Here is a 7,275-nt window from a genome sequence, read left to right as displayed (position 1 = left end):
TTATGAGTGGCGGTCGGGGACGAGCGATGGTATTTTCCTACCAATCTATCCCCCTAGGAGCATGCGCGTAGTACTTTGTTTTCAATGGCTTGTAGGATTTTGCAATAAGTATATGAGTTCTTTATGACTAATGTTGAGTCCATGGATTATACGCACTCTCACCCTTCCACCATTGCTAGCCTCTCTTGTGCCGCGCAACTTTCGCCGGTACCATACACCCTCCATATACCTTCCTCAAAATAGCCACCATACCTATCTATCATGGCATTTCCATAGCCATTCCGAGATATATTGCCATGCAACTTTCATCATCATCATCATATACATGACTTGAGCATTCATTGTCATAATGCTTTGCACGATCGTAAGACAGCTAGCATGATGTTTTCATGGCTTGTCCGTTTTTTGATGTCATTACTATGCTAGATCATTGCACATCTCGGTACACCGTCCGAGGCATTCATATAGAGTCACATCTTTGTTCCAGTATCGAGTTGTAATATTGAGTTGTAAGTAAATAAAGTGTGATGATCATCATTATTAGAGCATTACCCCAGTGAGGAAAGGATGATGGAGACTATGATTCCCCCACAAGTCGGGATGAGACTCCGGACTTTATGAAAAATAAAAGAGGCCAAAGAAGCCCAAATAAAAAAAAGATGCCAAAGAAGCCCACCAAAAAATTAAAAAAAGAGAAAATGAAAAAAATGAGAGAAAAAGAGAGAAGGGCTAATTTTACTATCCTTTTACCACACTTGTGCTTTAGAGTAGCACCATGTTCTTCATATAGAGAGTCTCTTGAGTTATCACTTTCATATACTAGTGGGAATTTTTCATTATAGAACTTGGCTTGTATATTCCAATGATTGGCTTCCTCAAAATGCCCTAGGTCTTCGTGAGCAAGCAAATTGGATGAACACTCACTTAGTTTCAGTTTGAGCTTTCCTACACTTATAGCTCTAGTGCATCCGTTGCATGGCAATCCCTACTCACTCACATTGATATCTATTGATGGACATCTCCATAGCCCGTTGATACGCCTAGTTGATTGCTACGTCTTGAGCTTGCGTTGGTTTTCCTTGAAGAGGAAAGGGTGATGCACCAATAGTAGCGTAATTATTTCCCTCAGTTTTTGAGAACCAAGGTATCAATCCAGTAGGAGGCTCCTAAAAAGTCCCATGCACCTACACAAACAAGCAAAGAACTCGCAACCAACACGACAAAGGGGTTGTCAATCCCTTCACGGCCACTTGTGAAAGTGAGATCTGATAGAGATAATATGATAAGATAAATATATTTTTGGTATTTTATAATATAGATGCAAAAAGTAAAGATGCAAATAAAAATAGACTGGAAGCAAATATGATAAGAGATAGACCCGGAGGCCATAGGTTTCACTAGATGCTTCTCTTGAGATAGCATAAGTATTACGGTGGGTGAACAAATTACTGTCGAGAAATTGATACAAAAGCGAATAATTATGAGATTATCTAGGCATGATAATGTATGTAGGCATCACGTACGCGACAAGTAGACCGACTCCTGCCAGCATCTACTACTATTACTCCACACACCGACCGCTATCCAACATGCATCTAGAGTATTAAGTTCACAAGAACAGAGTAACGCATTAAGAAAGATGACATGATGTAGAGGGATAAACTCATGCAATATGATATAAACCCCACCTTTTTATCCTCGATGGCAACAATACAATACGTGCCTTGCAACCCCTACTGTCACTGGGTAAGGACACCGCAAGATTGAACCCAAAGCTAAGCACTTCTCCCATTGCAAGAAAGATCAATCTAGTAGGCTAAACCAAACTGATAATTCGAAGAGACTTGCAAAGATTACTCAATCATACATAAAAGAATTCAGAGGAGATTCAAATATTTTCATAGATAAACTTGATCATAAACCCACAATTCATCGGATCTCGACAAGCACACCGCAAAAAGAGTTACATCGAATAGATCTCCACAAGAGAGGGGGAGAACATGGTATTGAGATCCAAAAAGAGAGAAGAAGCCATCTAGCTAATAACTATGGACCCGAAGGTCTGTGGTAAACTACTCACAACTCATCGGAGGGGCTATGGTGTTGATGTAGAAGCCCTCCATGGTCGATTCCCCCTTCGGCGGAGCGCCGGCTAAGGCTCCATGATGGGATCTCGCGGATACAGAAGGTTACGGCGGTGGAAATTGTTTTTCGTTGGCTCCCTGGATGTTTTCGGGGTATGTTGGTATATATAGGAGGAAGAAGTAGGTCGGTGGCCTCCCGAGGGGCCCACGAGACAGGGGGCGCGCCCTGTAGGGGTGGGCGCGCCCTCCACCCTCGTGGCCGCCTGGATTGCTTCTTGACTTGCACTCCAAGTCCTCTGGATCATGTTCGTTCCAAAAATCACGTTCCCGAAGGTTTCATTCTGTTTGGACTCCGTTTGATATTCCTTTTCTTTGAAATACTGAAATAGGCAAAAAAACAGCAATACGGGCCGGGCCTCCGGTTAGTAGGTTAGTCCCAAAAATGATATAAATGTGTAAAATAAAGCCCATAAACATCCAAAAGGGGTAATATAATAGCATGGAACAATTAAAAATTATAGATACGTTGGAGACGTATCAAGCATCCCCAAGCTTAATTCCTGCTCGTTCTCGAGTAGGTAAATGATAAAAACAATTTTTTTGATGTGGAATGCTACCTAGCATAATTCTCAATGTAATTTTCTTTATTGTGGCATGAATATTCAGATCCAAATGATTCAAAATAAAAGTTCATATTGACATAAGAAATAGTAATACTTCAAGCATACTAATAAAAGCAATCATGTCTTCTCAAAATAACATGGCTAAAGAAATTTCATACCTACAAAATCATATAGCTAGGCTATGCTTCATTTTCGTCACACAAAAATGTTCCCAAATTCTACACCCCCGATGACAAGCCAAGCAATTGTTTCGTACTTAAATAATCTCAAACTTTTTCAACTTTCACGCAATACATGAGCGTGAGCCATGGATATAACACTATGGGTGGAATAGAATATGATGATGGGGATTGTGTGGAGAAGACAAAAAAGGAGAAAGTCTCACATTGACGAGGATAATCAACGGGCTATGGAGATGCCCATAAATTAATGTCAACATGAGGAGTAGGGATTGCCATGCAACATATGCACTAGAGCTATAAATGAATGAAAGCTCAACAAAAGAAAACTAGTGGGTGTGCATCCAACTTGCTTGCTCATGAAGACCTAGGTCATTTTGAGGAAGCCCATCATAGGAATATACAAGCAAAGTTCTATAATGAAAAATTCCCACTAGTATATGAAAGTGACAACATATGAGACTCACTATATGAAAAACATGGTGCTACTTTGAAGCACAATATATGAGACTCGCTATATGAAGGACATGGTGCTACTTTGAAGCACAAGTGTGGAAAAAGAGATAGTAACATTGCCCCTTTTTTATTTTATTTTATTTTCTTTTTCATTTTTTCCTTTTTTTTCTTTGGCCTTTTTTTTTCTTTTGGCCTTTCCCTTTTTTTCTTTTTTTTCTTTTTGGGGACAATGCTCTAATAAAGATGATCATCACATTTTTATTGATTTACAACACATGAATTACAACTTGAAACTAGAACAAGATATCACTCTATATGAATGCCTCTGGCAGTGTACCGGGATGGTGCAATGAATCAAGAGTGACATGTATAAAAAATTATGCATGGTGGCTATGCCACAAATATGATGTCAACTACATGATCAATGAATGGCAATATGACAAAAGAAATGCATGTCATGATGATAAACGGAACGGTGGAAAGTTGCATGGCAATATATCTCGGAATGGCTATGGAAATGCCATAATAGGTAGGTATGGTGGCTGTTTTTGAGGAATATATAAGGAGGTTTATGTTTGATAGAGCGTATCATATCACGGGGTTTGGATGCACCGGCGAAGTTTCCACCAACCCTCAAGGTGAGAAAGGGCAATGCACGGTACCGAAGAGGCTAGCAATGATGGAAAGGTAAAAGTGCATATAATCCATGGACTCAACATTAGTCAAAAGAACTCATATACTTATTGCAAAAATTTAGAAGTCATAAAACACCAAGCACTACGCGCATGCTCCTAGAGGGATAGGCTGGGAGGAAAAGTCCAGCGCTCGTCCCCGACCGCCACTCATAAGGATGCACAATCCTAGGACACTTCATGTTTCAAATTTGTTACACAACTTTAACCATACGTGCATGCTACGGAACTTGCTAACTTCAACGCAAGCATTCTTTAAATTCATAATCACCCAACTAGCATGACTTTAATATCACTACCTCCATATCTCAAAACAATTATCAAGTATCATATTGATCATAGCATCCAATTCACTTCCTATGATAGTTTTTATTAAACCCAACTTGGATGCCTACCATTCTAGGACCAATTTATAACCATAGAAAATACCATGCTGTTCTAAAAGACTCTCAAAATAATATAAGTGAAGCATGAGAGACTAGCAATTTCTACAAAATTAAGCCACCGTCGTGCTCTAAAAGATATAAGTGAAGCACTAGAGCAAAAACTATCTAGCTCAAAAGATATAAGTGAAGCACGTAGAGTATTCTAATAAATTTCAATCAAACAGGCTTCTCCTAAAAGGTGTGTACAGCAAGGATGATTGTGGTAAACTAAAAAGCAAATACTAATATCATACATGACGCTCTAAGCAAAACACATATCATGTGGTGAATAAAATATAGCTCCAAGTAAACTTACCAATGAACGAAGACGAAAGAGGGGATGCCTTCCGGGGGCATCCCCAAGCTTAGGCTTTTGGCTATGCTTGGATATCTTGGGGTGCCATGGGCATCCCCAAGCTTAGGATTTTTCCACTCCTTTTTCCATAGTCCATCAAATCTTTACCCAAAACTTGAAAACTTCACAACACAAAACTCAACAGGAAATCTTATAAGCTCCGTTAGTGAAAGAAAACAAAACCACCACATAAGGTACTGTAATGAAATCATTCTTTATTTATATTGGTGTTAAACCTACTGTATTTCAAGTTCTCTATGGTTTGTACCACTTAATACTAGCCATAGATGCATCAAAATAAGCAAACAACACACGAAAAACAGAATCTGTCAAAAACCAAACAGTCTGTAGTAATCTGTAACTAACGCAAACTTATGGAACTTTAAAAATACTACCAAAATAGGAAGTCTTGGAAAATTGTTCTATTGATCAGCAGCAAAATGAATCAACACAAAATCACGTTTCTGTGATTTAACAAAACTAATTTCATGCGCGCAAAGTTTCTGTTTTTCAGCAGAATCAAATTAACTATCACCATAGGTTATCCTATAGGTTCTACTTGGCACAAACACTAATTAAAACATAAAAACACATCTAAACAGAAGGTAGATGCAAAATTTATTGGATAACAGCAAGGAAAAACATTGGGTTGTCTCCCAACAAGTGCTTTTCTTTAAAGCCTTTTTAGCTAGGCATTGAGATTTCAATGACGCTCACATGAAAGACAAGAATTGAAGCATAAAGAGAGCATCATAAAACATGTTACAAACACAATTAAGTCTAACATACTTACTATGCATAGGTTTTTTATAAGCAAACAAATTATTAAGGCAAGCAAAAACTAGCATATGCAAGGAAGAAGACGATAGCAATCTCAACATGAAGAAAGGTAATTTAGTAACATGAAAATTTCTAAAACCATATTTTCCTCTCTCATAATAACTACATGTAGGATCATAAGCAAATTCAACAAAATATCTATCACATAACATATTCTCAACATGATCCATATGCATGCAAAGTTGACACTCTTCCAAGATAGTGGGATTAACATTAAAGTCATGACCTCTCCAAACCCACTTTTATCAAAAATATCATAAGATTGAACATACTCCAAATATGTGGGATCTAAAGTTGACACTCTTCCAAACCCACTTTCAATATTATTGCAAACACTATTATCAATCTCATATTCATCATGGGGCTTAAATAAATTTTCAAGATTATAAGAAGAATTACCCCAATCATGATCATTGCAAAAAGTAGTAGACATAGCAAAACTAGCATCCCCAAGCTTAGGGTTTTGCATATTATTAGCACAATTGACATCAAGAGAATTTATAGTAAAATCATTGCAATCATGCTTTTTATTCAAGGAGTTATCGTGAATCTCTTCATAAATTTCTTCATCATAATTGCCAGATTCACGAATTTCAAGCAAAGCTTCATAAAGATAATCTAGTGCACAAAACTCACTAGCAATTGGTTCATCATAATTGGATCCCTTAAAAGGATTAGCAAGTGGATGAGGATCCATAGATCTTAGATTTTATGTTTAGCAATAAATAAACAACTATTCCAACCAAACGAGCAACCGAGCCAAGTAAGACATCAAAGCAAACGAAAATACGAACAGAAGAAGGGGGAATAAAACGACAAGGGTGAAGTGGGGGAGAGGAAAACGAGAGGGAAATGGCAAATAATGTAATGCGAGGGAGATGAGTTTGTGATGGGTACTTGGTATGTCTTGACTTGAGCGAAGACCTCCCCGGCAACGGCGCCAGAAATCCTTCTTGCTACGTCTTGAGCTTGCGTTGGTTTTCCTTGAAGAGGAAAGGGTGATGCAGCAATAGTAGTGTAAGTATTTCCCTCAGTTTTTGAGAACCAAGGTATCAATCCAATAGGAGGCTCCTCAAAAGTCCCACACACCTACACAAACAAACAAAGAACTCACAACCAACGCAATAAAGGGGTTGTCAATCCCTTCACGGCCACTTGCGAAAGTGAGATCTGATAGAGATAGTATGATAAGATAAATATATTTTTGGTGTTTTATGATATAGATTCGAAAAGTAAAGATGCAAATAAAAGTAGATTGAAAGCTTATATGATAAAAGATAGACCCAGGGGCCATAGGTTTCACTAGTGGCTTCTCCCAAGATAGCATAAGTATTATGGTTGGTGAACAAATTACTGTCGAGCAATTGATAGAAAAGCGAATAATTATGAGATTATCTAGGAATGATCATGTACATAGGCATCACGTCCGCGACAAGTAGACCGACTCCTGCCTGCATCTACTACTATTACTCCACACATTGACTGCTATCCAGCATGCATCTAGAGTATTAAGTTCATAAGAACAGAGTAACACATTAAGAAAGATGACATGATGTAGAGGGATAAAATCATGCAATATGATATAAACCCCACCTTTTTATCCTCGATGGCAACAATACAA

Source organism: Triticum dicoccoides, chromosome 7B, assembly GCF_002162155.2.
Source record: "Triticum dicoccoides isolate Atlit2015 ecotype Zavitan chromosome 7B, WEW_v2.0, whole genome shotgun sequence".
NCBI classification, from domain to species: Eukaryota; Viridiplantae; Streptophyta; class Magnoliopsida; order Poales; family Poaceae; genus Triticum; species Triticum dicoccoides.
This window is presented reverse-complemented; position numbering follows the sequence as displayed.